Raw genomic sequence first — 14,415 nt, forward strand, 5'->3', positions numbered from 1 at the left:
CGTGACTGGGAAGCTGCTGAGGCCGGGGGCCAGTGCCCTTACTGGCCAGAGCTTCCCCGCGCTCGCAACGACGAGGAGCTGCCAGAGCCGCCCCGTCCCTGCTACTGCCCTGAGGAGCTCCCGGAACAAGCCTGGCCGGACTTCCTGGGGGAGCTGCCGGACCTGCCGCCCAGCCCTGATTGGGAGGAACCGATGGTGCTGGACATCCCAGGAACTGAGACCACGGACCAGGTAGGCATGGAGGGGGATATCAGAAGTAGCCCGGGGGCAGCTGACTCTAGTTAGGCTGCAGATGTACCGGTACCAATGTCAGTGTGTTTTGGTCAGGATCCCCACTGACCACCTTCAGCGGTGACAGCTGCTACTAGGGCCCCGGGCTGGAACGCAGAGGAATAGGTGGGCCTGCGTTCCCCCTGCCACCCGTCCTCGGGTGGCAGAATCCCCCTCCCCCCGGCCTAAGGAGGCCATCAGGCTTAGTGAGTTACTGCTCAGCCCTGAACCACAGGGGTCTGCGCTTTTGATCTAACTGTGTGTTTGGTGCCCCACCTGAACCAAGGGCTGGGCCCCCCTTTGACTGTGCCACTGCTCGGTCCTGCCTCAAAGGCCCCGAGCCACCTGAACTATTGACAGCTCCACCCTGAACCAGAAGGGTCAGAGCTGATCTAACTGTGTGTTTGGTGCCCCGCCCGAACCAAGGGCTGGGCCCCGTTTAACTGTACTGCTGCTCGGTCCTGTCCCAAAGGACCAGAGCTACCTGAACTGTTTGTTTGGTGCCCCGCCCGAACCAAGGGCTGGGCCCCGTTTAGCTGTACTGCTGCTCGGTCCTGCCCCAAAGGACCAGAGCTACCTGACCTGTTTGTTTGGTGCCCCGCCCACACCAAGGGCTGGGCCCCATTTAACTGTACTGCTGCTCGGTCCTGGCCCAAAGGACCAGAGCTACCTGAACTGTTTGTTTGGTGCCCCGCCCGAACCAAGGACTGGGCCCCGTTTAACTGTACTGCTGTTCGGTCCCGCCCACAGGGCCCAAACCGCCTGAACTATTGACTGCAGTCCCGAGGACAGAGGCCCTCGGACAACGGGACGAGGCCAGTGTGGCTCCCCTCCTCCCCAGGGAGGGTCGAGCCCCGGCAACACCTCGTTACACTGTGCAGGAATGAAGAGTGTATAACTGCACTTGCCATAAGCAATCTGCCTTGACAATTTAGGGCCAAATCAATAATCCTTACTCATGTTTAGTAGCATTTATACTAGCAGCGAGATTAAGTGCTACTAACATACTTAAAGGAGTATGGAACTGGGCCCTCATGGATTAGGGTAGGATTCTTTCACTGAGTCCAGTTATACATGTGATCCTGTATTTTCAAGATTATATCTCATCCACAGTATACCTACATAAATATGCATTGCCAGGGAGCAAGGATCCTGAGCTGGAAGCACCAAACCCAGGTCTGCACTGTGGCATTGGCAATTTACTTTATGAAGAATAATTAAATGGTCTGGCAATTCCTGTCTTGAGGCTGTTGGCTCTTGCTGTTGCAAAGTTGACTTTGATGGAACAGCTTGTGTGAATAATTGCTATTCAGCATGAGAGAGGGTTACAGAATTGGGCCCTATGTAATCTGATACATTCTGAACATTGAACCATTCTAAACCATGCTCCATTTATAAAGCATTTGGAAAAAATATACACACATTGCACCCAAACGGGAACACTTGCACAGAACCTGCAAGCTGCTGTTGAACAGCAATGCAGGAATATTGTCTTCTGCAGGAGTGTCGCAGCTTTCCTGCTGAATTTGTATCCATGCTGGAACATAGATGCACAAGAATAATTGGCTTGTTCAGTAACTTGTCCTTATACTGCCATGAGGGTGGGTTCGCTCCACTGGGTTCTCAAATCAAATATACTGTAAGTGTGGGGAAATAGCCTTTTATGCTCATATACTGTATGAACTGCTTAATCATTCATGTCTGAAAATTAGCTGTATGCCATTATTCACCGAGGTACATTAATAGCAGCCAGTATTTTACTGCACTCCCACAGCAGAAGGAAATATTGGCCCATCATGCATTCAGGAATATGCTGGTCTGCTGGGTAAATATGTATTTGAAAGGGACCGTGCCTTTTTAACAAAGGACCAAGCCACTGCTGCCTACTGGATGAATACATATTGACCAAAGGAGGCCCATTTCTGTCTAAATAATGTATTGCACATAGAATATGAAGGGTCAGACTGTGCCTAGCCCTAATGCATCTGCCTAGAAGGGGAGGGAGGGGATGGGCTAATAGAAATGAAAAGATATGAATATTTTAAGCGCAATTATTTTAATAGTTATAATGAAAGATCGAACCAAACAGTCCCTAACCCATCCCCGTAGGGCAATCTAGTACAGGAGCATAAGGGAAACAGCCTTGTTGGCATTCCCTCTCCTCCCTTCCTGGTACACAAGTGCAGTTGCCCTACGTCGCTTGATTGCAGACCATTGTGCTATACTTCCTGCTGTGGTTACTGCTGCCTCCTGCCAGCAACAGGTTGCTGAGGTGCCCATCTCTTAATATTCAGTCTCAGATCTCAGGCCACCTACCTCCTCTCAGCAGACATCTCCCGAGCTACAGTCTTTAGCCTGATGATGCCTTCTGCCCATACACAGCCTCAAGCTTTTTCTTGACTCTGGTCCACTCAGGCCTCAGGATATTACTTCCTTTTTTTGTACCGTAGGGATTATGGAGCTCTCTGTCAGCTAGATGTTGTACTGAGTAACACTCTACTAGCTACACCTTTTCCCTCCAGGACAGCTGAGATGGAGAGAAGTTATGTTGGTTCATACAGTACTTGTTCTGCTATCATATATTGTGCCCACTCTGCACATAGAGTTAAAACACATCAAACCCCGTAGAAAACTTTTTTTTAAAAATGAGGTTTGCCAGTGTTAATCACTGCCCACTCCTGTATGACCCATAGCCCTCATTTTTTAATGGTGTTATATTTGGGTTTGTTTGCTGAAGGCCATTGACAGTGAGCAGGGAGATAAGGTTAGTGAGGTGCCAGGAAGCTTCTACTTAGAGAAATTTCTAAAAATCACCATTTCACTGTCTTCCTTACATGCCTCATGAACATTTTGGCAGCCTGCCAAAATCACTGACAATTTTAAGGCCCGTGAGGCTTCAGTGTGCCTGCATTCATCCTGTGCCCTGAAGGAAGCAGGGGTCCTATGGTAAAAACTATATGTGATCTGATTAATAACTGTATTTCAGCGCACAAGGGGATTGGATTAAGATTGTGTGGGCCACTGTAAATCTGGTATTTCATCACTGTGTAACCTGAACAGAGTTATAGATAGTGCAGTGCCCAAACCTCTCAGTGGAAGGAGGGTGGGAGGTGCCCACTCTGGGGCATGATTCTACACTATTTAAGGCAATGGGACTTTGCCATTGACTTCAATGGCTGCAAGGTATCAGCATTTCTTTTTTTTTCTACAAAAAATCGCTGTACTATAGAAAACACTTTTGGCAGTCTCCTGCCTATTATGCTTCTATAAAACAAATTGATTTTTACTCAGTAAAATTTTGATATGGTATTGCATGGAAAATTATTTCTTCATCTGGAGAAGATAATGACCTTGGCACAATAAGTAGAAGTGTGCTAATGAAATTTGCTGGTAACCCAAAATTGCGAGGCCTCATCAGTACAGAAGAGGATTAGAATTTTATACATAAATGTGGATGGATTAGATTTTTAGTGGCAAATGTTAACTTCACTGATGCACACAAACTAATGAAAAAATATTTCCATTGCTAATAATCAAACTATACAGAGGCAAAGTAAGAAAAATGCTTCTTGAGAAATTATTAGAATTTGATTTAAAGATGTTCAATTTGTATATTTTGACATGTGACATTAACAATTTTTGTGTTAATGGTTATAAAGCTTTAACTTTTTGAATCACATCATCTTCTGTCATTAAATAATTATTGCCTGATGCTCATCCAATAATTTCCTGCAATGCTGAAGAACTTAAATTGATAATAAAAAAAAAAAAAGCTTAAACCCCATTATTTCCCACAACTGTGAAAATTTAAATTGATAAAAATTGGGGAAAATGTTTAAAAATAAGTATTGATATTACTTGTAAAAATTGTATATAAAAATTGAATTCTGCCGAAGCTAATTATACAGGAAGAATTGGTGAGCATTGAGGACTGAAGTAATAGAAATAGGGTGACATTTAATAGCACAAAATGCAAGGTCATGCACTTAAAGACTATTAACAAGAATTTCTGCTTGAAACTGGAGGTTGCTCCCTTAGAAACAAAGGAAAAGAAAGACCTGGGTGTATTAGTTAGGAGAGGCAAATGTGATCCTAGTATATATCAGGCGAGGTCTTACCAGTGCCTTGTACAATAGTTTCAGTTCTTCCTTTTCTCTACTGGAAATACCTCATCTGGAATACTGTGTACATTTGTGATCACCCATGTTTAAGAAAGATGAATTCAAACTGGAACAGGTGCAGAGGAGGACTATCAGAATGATTAGGGAAATGGAGAGCCTATCTTATGAGAAGAGACTAAAAGCACTTGGTTTGTTTAACCTAGTGAAATGAAGGCTGAGAGGGGATATGATAACTCTCTATAAATACAGCGGGGACATGACCACCAGAGAAGGAGACAAGCTATTTAAACTAATGAGAATGTGATTACTAGAACAAATAGGTATTAACTGGCCTCTGTTCCCTTCAGGGCTGAAATGTAAACCTTTTTAGTTGGTACTGTGTCTTCTTCCACTCCATTCCCAAGTACACCGCTGCCTTGATATAACGCCACCCGATATAACACGGTAAAGCAGTGCTCTGGGGGTGGGGCGGGGCTGCGCACTCCAGTGGATCAAAGCAAGTTCAATATAACATGTTTTCACCTATAACACGGTAAGATTTTTTGGGCTCCCAAGAACAGCGTTATATTGAGGTAGAGGTGTATATTAATTACATGTGGATGCTTAGCATGAGATTGTTGAACACTTTTCATAGATTCCAGATTTTTCATTGTTTTTGTAACTCTACTGGAAGTGTGAAAACATTATATTTTGCCTTTTTTCTATTCAAAAAACCTTGATTTTCATTCCTTTCCAGAGTGGAACATAAGTCAACATCTTTGTTTTCTTGCTTATGCATCAGCATCATTAATATCCACCTAGCTTTAGCAATTGGGTTCGTGAACTTGTGCTCCATCTGGCTCTGTTAAGCAGAGGATAATGACTGGAAGTCCTACATAAACATTGGGGCGGATCTTAAACTGGTATAAATAGATGTTCTGACTTCTGTGGTGCTCTATCAATTTACACAATCAAAGTGTCTGTCCCTGGTTGCCCTTTTTTTATCTTGATTACTTGATTGTGATATAGATATTTGGAACTCTGAGGATGTTATGTACCATACTGTATTATAATTTCATGATATATTAGGTTAGATTTTTGTCTCAACTCCCTATGCTTTTGAATTTCCTGGCTGTGCCTGGATATTTTTTTTTTTTTCTGTGTCATATATCCAGTGTAGCTTTCCTTTGTATTTGGGAATTTGTCTCTATTATGATGGCTGTAAACATGAAGATATGATAAAAGGTTGATTATATACGAGTCTATTTCCCATTTTAATATGGTTGTAAAATACTCTACAAAGAATTTAAGCTGCTATCAGGCATGTATGCACAAAATGTGTGGGATTTCTGAGGTTGATCTATTTCTTTTTTAATAACGAATAATGGATTTTATTTAAAAATGACATTCATATGGATGTACTAGATTGTCCTATATTTCCACTGTTAAGAGTATATTCACATGGTGAATATTCAGTGCTCATAGAGTTTGCCTCTAGAGTCTTTTTAAAATAATGTATCTTAACATAAAAAGAGTTGGTGAAATTTGTCAGCTTCTTCCACCACAACTGTACTTTTTGTGGTGGTTTAAAAACAAACATACAAAAAAAACAGTCCCAGATCTACCCTTCTTGTAAACTTTGCATTTATTCATACATCCTTTTCAATTTTTAAAATAAGTAACATTCTGATTGAGAGTCCCGAAAGTGACCTATCCTCAGGGCCAGCCCACAACATTTTGGCACCTGAGGCGAGGAGCTCAAATGATGCCCCCATGCCCCCTCACTTGGGCCAAAACTTTGAAAGGTATCAATTCTGCCTTCTTCCTGTTCTACTCCTCTCATGGTACTGCTCTGCTACCTACCCCAGTAAAGGAGAACTAACAACTTTAAAATGCCTTGATCAAAAATTTTAAGTAACATTTAACTTTCAAATGTCTAAACAGCAAATGTAACTTTTCTTGTCTGCATAGTAAACACTGGCATTTTTATCTGTTTGAATAATCAAAGTGGTGCTTTCTATGCCTTCTTGATTGCAAAGATATGAACTGCTTCCTGAAGGTCCACAGTCTGGATCAGCTCATGCTCTTTTGAGATGGTTGCAAGGTCAATCAGCCTCTCCTGCCTTATTGTGCAGCATAGATATGTTTTTTATTCACTTCAGCTTGGAGAAGTTGCGTTCTTCACTGGCAACTGTTACAGGAAGTGTTGGAAGTATGCACAGAGCAACAAAAGCTTTGGAAAGAGGGTGGTCATCTTATTTGTGCACATATATTCCAGAACAGCCTTTGGAGTTGATCCTGCTGAAATGTATTTTGAAAGGGCTTTCAGTTCATCACGTTAATCACTCACATCAATATCACTCATGTCATCATGTGTCAATACTGTCTCTAGTGCCCTCCATTGCTGGTGTAGGTCTTCTTCAGGTATAGTGAGGAGTTTGGTAATATCATACAACATCACAAAAATACTGCTGTGTTCCTTGAGTTGCATGAAACGTTCTTCAACTGACTGTATTGCACAATCTAGCACCTGGTTAAAGAATTCAACTTTGAATAATTGTTTGAGGTGTCTTATGGGATTATCCAGTGCCTCGTAATCAAAATGTCATCTTCTTCGGTGACTCTTGTATTCTTGAATGGGTGGGAAAATAGCTTCAGTGTGAAGTTCCTCTGCCAACTTCTGTGCACGCTTCAGAACGTTTTGAAATCCCTCATCTGACTGGTAAGACTGTAGGTATCACTTTGCTTTGTCCGGTTGTTTCATTGCTCCAGATATCAAGGTCAACACCTTGGAGTCAGGGCCGGCGCTTCCATTTAGGTGACCTAGGCAATCGCCTAGGGCGCCAGGATTATTGGGTGGCGGCATTTTGCCGGGGGGGCAGCAGGCGGCTCCAGTTGACCTGCCACACATGTGGCTGCGGAGGGTCCGCTAGTCCCATGGCTCTGGTGGACCTGCCGCACGTGTGCCTGCACACGGTCTGCTGGTCCCGCAGTTCAGTAGACCTCCTGCAGGCACGCTGCAGCAGCTCCATCAGAGCCGCGGACCAGCCGAACCCTCCGCAGGAACGCCTGCGGCAGGTCCACCGGAGCCGCGGGAGCAGCGCGCGGGGCCGGCGAAATGGCCCGTAGCGCCTAGGGTGCCAAAAACACTGGCGCCGGTCCTGCTTGGAGTTGTCATGGTATAATTCCCAAATTTGAACCTTAGCGTCCAAAATATGGTACCAGCATGAATCCTCTAGCTATATTACCAGCTTAGATCTGATAGGCTGCACCAATCGGACTCTGAGTGCCCGATAAACTCTGTCTCCCAAACCTTCCCTGGGACCTCCAAGATCCAGACCCCCTGGATCTTAATACAAGGAACAATAAACTCTTCCTCCCAGGTTACCCTGGAAGATACTGTCATTCAAATCCCTTGAATCTAAACACACAGAGAATTCCCCCTCGCCCCTTCCTCTTCCCCTCACCCAGAGGCAATACAGATCAAGCTCCGTGAATGTAAAACAAAGAGGAAATTTATCTCTCCCTTTCTCCCCACCAATACCCTGCGTGAGTACAGACTCAACTCCCCACTTGAAGCCAACTAGAAAAAAAAATCAAACAGGTCTTAAGAAGCGAAACTTCTAATAAGAAAAGAGAGAAAAAAAAGTAAAAGTTATCTCTGTAATCTAGATGGTAATTATACAGAGTTTTTTAGCTTATAGACAATAGAAGAAAGCTTTCTCCAGCAGAAATACAATTTAAGATACTTTCAGCCAAATACACATTAAAACTCACCAGGCAGGATACACAGTTGCAAATACAGAAAAAACAATTAAAAAGACTAAACTGTCTTTCTACCTTGTACTTACAAATATTGGAACAGAAGATTAGAGAGCCTGTAGAGATGTGGTGGTCACTCTCAGAGTCTAGACGAGAACAACCCAAAATCCAAAAACCACAACAAAGGCTTCCCTCCTTGAGATTTGAAAAGTATCTTGTTTCCTGATGGTCCTCTGGTCAGGTGTTGTTTGTTAAACCTTTCCAGGTGAAAGAGACATTAACCCTAGCTATTCTGTTTTATGACAGAGTCTCTTGCTTATAACATTTATTTCAACACGTATGTCATGCCACAACACTAAGCCACACAGAATTGAAGTGATGAATTTCCGGTGATTCCATTTTCCTCTGCCCACTGTTCTCCATCGAACAGTTTCCTATCACAGCATTATCCTCCATAGTGCCAACTTCTAGGCATCATCTTATTCCCCGTTTGTTTGATAGGCTTTATCACCTCCACTTACTTTCCCATCATGAGGCATCCAGTGTTTCAGTTGTCAGAAAGGATATTCCCTAGATGTTGCTTCAAAAATTTGCCATTGATGAGTTGATGCCATGAGAAAAATTCATAGATGCTTTGAACTACATTAAAAATTCAGCGCCTCACAAGAAGGTGATGCTGCATCACTGACCACCAAGTTCAATGAATGAGAACTGCAAATGGACAAAAAAAAAGCTCGGAGGGTTTAACTCTTCAGAGTCTGAGTCTGCACTCCTCTAATTCTTTCTTCTCACCATTGGCACCATATTTGTAGCCCTGACCTGTCATGTCAGCTATCACATTCCCGTATCTTCCAGCTTTTTAAGAAGCAAAATTTGTCATACCAGCTCCTGTAGTATATCAATGTCAATACTTCTAGAAATGCTTCCTAACGTCACCATTTCAGGACATTTTCACTAGGTTCTGTTGTTGTTACAAAACGCACCATTAAAGTAATTTGTTCCGTATGGGTGATGTCAGGTGTGCAGTCCAGAATGACAATATATCTTGCTGACTTCAGATCTGCCCACAATCTTCTGTTTGATTTTGTTCCCAATAACTGTGTGATTCCATTTTTGAATTGTTTTTTCCAAGGTAGAGTGTGTGTACATTTCTTGCGTGGTGACTCTTCTATTGATGCTCTGGGATGGTACAGCATGCAAACTCATTGCTGTGCAATATCAGGCCATCAATATTTCTGTAGGTTGCTATCAGTCCAAAGTGTATACTTTTTTTTTCTCGAGAGTCTTACCTTCATCCCTGCGATGTATGTGATATATAGGAAATTGTTAAACAGTTTTCAGAAATTTCTAGGTAACAGTGTTTTGTGTTAGAGCTCTATTCTGCCAATGGCAAATTTGTTCTGATAATGTAATATTTTCATCTTGTGTTTCATTGGTTGAGTTTATTTGGTTGACAGTTGTATGAGTGGACTTCTGGAAAGAATCAAAATATGCCAGTTCTCAGATAGCAGAATCAGAAGATTCCAGTTCTCATGTAGTAGAATTAAGCTTCTTAATGAATCGTATCATTTTTTTCAAATTGCATCCAACTCTTAAATACTATAGGACTGTGCACGGTTTATCTTTTTCAGTTTGGTGAACAGAAACAAACCAAGACCTCAGTGAAATTATAGTGTAGTGTTTCCAATTAAAGGTAGCAGTTGCAGAACAGATCTCTTAATAAAGTATTCCTTCAAAAAGCAGAATAAATACTTTTAAGCAGGTCAAAGGTTGTTACCGGAGACTCCTTCAGTGGATTGCAGGCAGCCTGGAATTCTCACAATGGCAATTAACCTTTTCAGAACATTTTGCCAGTAAAGAAACTCTGATGCAATCTTCTCTTGATGCTGATCATCTATAGTGGCCTTTAACCTTAGTCTCATCTCAAGCTCTTTCCACCTATGGAATGCTCTCTGGTGATTTGCTGCCTTCTTATGGCATGCCAGATTCCTAGCCAGATTTTTCCACTCCTTTGTCCCTGTAGAACCCAATGTGGCTGGAACATTAGACTGGAAGAGTTTTCAATAAAAACAGTATGTAGCATTCCAGGTTTTTGAGTACATAAGCCATGGCCTCTCCACTTTGAAACCATTGGGGATTGCACGCCAGTAATGTGTTGTATGGAAACTTCTATTTTCATTGTCTTTGGAGAACATGAATTTTTCACTTGCTGTGGCCCATGCAGTACAAGGGAGTCCCTCAGGCTACTGCTCAAGAGGGTCCACAGTCCTGGATCATCTAGACTTAAGGAACTACATTCAGCAGTAGCTGTTTCTTGTGCCTCCACCACACTCTTCTCTGAGCTACATTTTTCTTCAGGAATGTGCATGGTTACATCCATTTTAGATGGAGATATGGATGCTGCAGTAGCTGCCAGGGCACCTGCACTCTAACTGGAAGATCAGGCATCTCCTCACTACTCACATCCTCACTGGGGCCAGAAGGGTCACCGTGAACATTTCTGTCTATGTATCTCAGGAGAGCTCCTGCCTGCTTAGATAGAAAAGTTTCCTTTGCTTGCTTTCTTTTTCTGAATGCTGCCCCAGAGGGGCGTTTTCTTCTTTCACTGACTGCTGTTCTGTGCCAGCTATAGTGGCTTTCAACACTCGGTTGAAGGGGACAAAAAAGCAGGCTGGTAGCAGGGCCTGAGTGAGGGAAGATATCAGCGTTTTAAGGGCCTAACTGGCTTCTACTACTTCAGTTGACTGCCTGTTCTCCTCAATCGGGTTCAGGGAAGCAGCAGGAAACAGGAAGCTCCATGAGAAGCTGGTGTTAATCAGTCCAGGCTCCTGGGGTGCTAGAGAGGTACATAAGAGGCTCCTCCTCTCTTTCTTCCTGCCGGTCCTGCTGCTTTCTGTTATTCCCTCTCTCTCCTTTTCTCCTGCCTGCCTGTTATGTCTCTTGTGCCTTCCTTCCTTCAGCACAGCACTCCACCATCTCTGTGCATCTACAGCAGAGAGAATATGTATGCACCAACAGCAGACACAATTTTCTACACTGTGGGTCCTAGTGGCGCTCTTCCACAGTCTGGCACCTGAGGTGGCCACCTCTGTTTGCCTCTGGTAAGGCCAGCCCTGCCTATCCTAACTTGGGTACTCTTGTTGAAATCAATGGCCAAGTAAAGTAAGTAGGATTTATCCTGGTACATTTTTTTAAAACTTGTGCTTAAAAATGTATTTCAAATATCATAATCAGTTTGCAATTGTACTCTAGGAGGAATTTTCAAAGCCCATTTTAGATACCCCTTCAGAATGGAAAGTAATGTGGAATTCTGCATCCAAATTGTTTCGGTGGCTTTGAAAATCTCAGCCTTTCTGGTTTATGAAAAGTAACCTTTCTTGTAACTGTAAGGGAAAGAAAATGGGTTTTATGGAAGCTTAAATTCTGGAACACGATTCTATACCAGTAAGTGGATCTTCATGGCGAATTCCATGGCAGTGGAATGCCACGAAACCATGAGAGGGCTGCTGAGACAGTTAACTAGTAAATGCCTGTGCAACATTTATAGATGAGAAATGCTATGTAGATGAGACTCTGCTTTGGGAAAGCTCTTTAAAATTGAAATCAGACTGCTAGACATAGAAAGCACCAGCTTCTCTGGGTTGGAGGAGTTGATGACTGCTTGTAGGGCCAGATTCAGCAAGGTGTTTGAAGTCAGTGGGGCTATGCATGTGCTTACGTGCCTTGGTTAATCTAGTCACAGAGGGCAGCAATACGTGTACGTTTGTCAGGATAGATGACACACAATAAAACCTAAATCAGAAATCTGAGATTAGGAGAGATACAGTGGGGCAGGGGGGAGAAACAGTGAAATTGGTGTCTTGTGTGTCAGAGATGGTCTATACTCCAACACCAAAAAGTTCAAAGAGGAATCTATCCTTATATCCTGTGCTAGAAGTATTTGAAAGGAAGGAATCGTAGATTGATAAATCCTTGTTACCACTGAAATAACGCCACTAAAGACCCACATCCTCACAGTGGCTAGGTCATCTTATTATTTGCTTTTCCATCTCAGAGTTCAGTCATTTCTCAGTTTTAAAGCCTAGGCATTGCTGTTCTACAACCTTCTCAGTTATTCGGCAACATAAACTTGGCTGTAAAAACTGACATTTGGCCTGTTTCACTCAGATGCCTTACTGCTCTAGCCAAGCAAGTGTTACTTCTGCAGTCTGTAGGAGTTTCTCTGTAGAGATGTCTGGAATTACAATACACTACGGTATGTGGCCTTGGTCATGGGGAATCCAGCTTATGGAACAAACTTCCAGAGGAGATTAGGTAAGTCAGGCGTCTGACTGTCTATAGAAAGTGCTGCAAAACTTTCCTTTTCCAAAGGCCCTTCACACTATAAGAACAACATTTGCAACACCTGAGACCTCCTCCCACCAAATAAATCCCAAACAACATAAGAATGAATAAATAAATCATAAATTAATAAAAATCTAAAACTCAAAACCAAATGCCTACCCCAAGTAGGAAGAAATGCCTGATACTCAGTGAAATCTACAAGGACTTCACTTTTGCTATCGATTTTTATGTGGAAGTCATTTAGATACTATGAACTAGGGCAGCAGTAGTAAAATAAAACGATAGGTGTTCTCCAGTGGTAAACATGACTTCCATTTTCTACTTGCTATACACTGTCTTGCTGTTATCTCCTGTGAGTATATCACCATAGAGCTGCTAGAAGAATATTTTATTATGGTGAGACTTTTTTTTTACTGTCCCATATACAGTATTGATCTCAGTTTCTTTCCTTGCTTATTTTGGTGTATTTTTAATAGCAAACAGCCATCTCACATGAGGACCGGCCAGATAAGTACTTCCCAAACAAAACCTTTACTAGAGTGACTTGTTTTGTAACTAACAGGTTAATCTTTTGTGTAACTCTCCACACACAACTGTTCCAAACTCAGAATTTGGAATATGGAATTGAAAATCATAAAGGAAATGAGTTAGTGTCCAGATGAATTTATACAAAACATTTTTTTACCTCATTCTCTAGTAGGTATTCACTGATCATTGAAGTTTGAATGGATAAAACATAGAACTATTCCACTCTATAAACCTAAGATGCTCTTTTCAATTTAAATTTAATTGGATGACCATATTTGTGGATTTAAAAAATCTTGTGTTCATACTGAAGTATAGACAATACTGTATTAATACCAATAATACCAGGAGTAGTATAAGTTTAAACTACTTGGCCATCACTTACACACATTTACATAATTTAATCATACAAACTAACTAAATGTCAGGTCATTTGTAAATAGTGTAGTTCCATCTTGTCTCTCTAAGGTCATTTGTAATACAGAACTCATACCATGATCATGGGTCACCAGATATAGCAATTAGTTATGCATGTATAATCCAGTTAAATTCATATTAAGAAAAAAGACGATATCAAATCAGGTCATAGTTTTGTTCCTAATTACTTTTGTATAATTTTGTACAGATTTATTGGCACTATTTAAAAAATAACCACCCCACAACTTCAGTGTTCTTTAATTTGTTTGTACTGCTAAGGCCTGGGTTTTAAATTGATCTAATTGATGATTGTATCAGAGAGACTGCGTTCAGAAATTAATCAGTGTTAGTGTGTAAGTCATTTTAATGCTTCAACCCTTCAGGAACTTTGCACCTGTATATCTGACAAACATTTAATGGTACTGTCACAGAGTAGCTGGTCCATGCGGGCAGTCTTGCACCCAGTCTCCTTGTGACTGGTTCCACTAAAGAGAATGAGCCATCCCAGATCCAGCTGTGAGTAGTTAATTGCCTAGGTGGCTGGGTGGCAGTTAAGTACCTAAGGAAAAACCTGTTCATAACGAAGAGTTATGAGGTCTCAGCCAGGAGGTTTCGGAGGACAGGAAGTTCCTGAGGAGAGGGACTTCTCAGGGGAGTTGGTTAGAGATGTCATAGTTCCTACTCAGATCTGAACCTTAGAGTTCAGAAAATGAGATACTAGCATGAGTCCTCTAAGATTAATTACCAGCTTAGATCTGATAGCCTGCCACCACCCAAAAATATAGCGTTTTGGGGCACTCTGACCTCCCTAACTTTCCCTGGGGACCCCAAGAACCCAAATCCCTTGGATTCTTAACACAAGGAGAAATAAACCATTCCCCCTTCTCCCTCCTCCCAGACTTTCCCTGAGAGAGACAGTAATCCTGGCACAAAGAGAAATTAGCCTCTCTCTCCCCCTTCCCTCCTCCCCCACCAGTCCTGGTGTTTAAACCCAATC

The 14,415-nt window shown here is 42.2% G+C and overlaps 1 protein-coding gene across 4 annotated transcripts in view; it reads left to right on the top strand.

Annotated features, from left to right (window-relative positions):
* RBMS3 (RNA binding motif single stranded interacting protein 3) overlaps positions 1 to 14,415 on the top strand; it is a 1,007,942-nt gene that overhangs the window by 250,547 nt on the left and 742,980 nt on the right. The window lies entirely within an intron of this gene.

The sequence above is a fragment of the Chelonoidis abingdonii genome, chromosome 2 (genome assembly GCF_003597395.2).
Source record: "Chelonoidis abingdonii isolate Lonesome George chromosome 2, CheloAbing_2.0, whole genome shotgun sequence".
Classification (NCBI taxonomy): domain Eukaryota; kingdom Metazoa; phylum Chordata; order Testudines; family Testudinidae; genus Chelonoidis; species Chelonoidis abingdonii.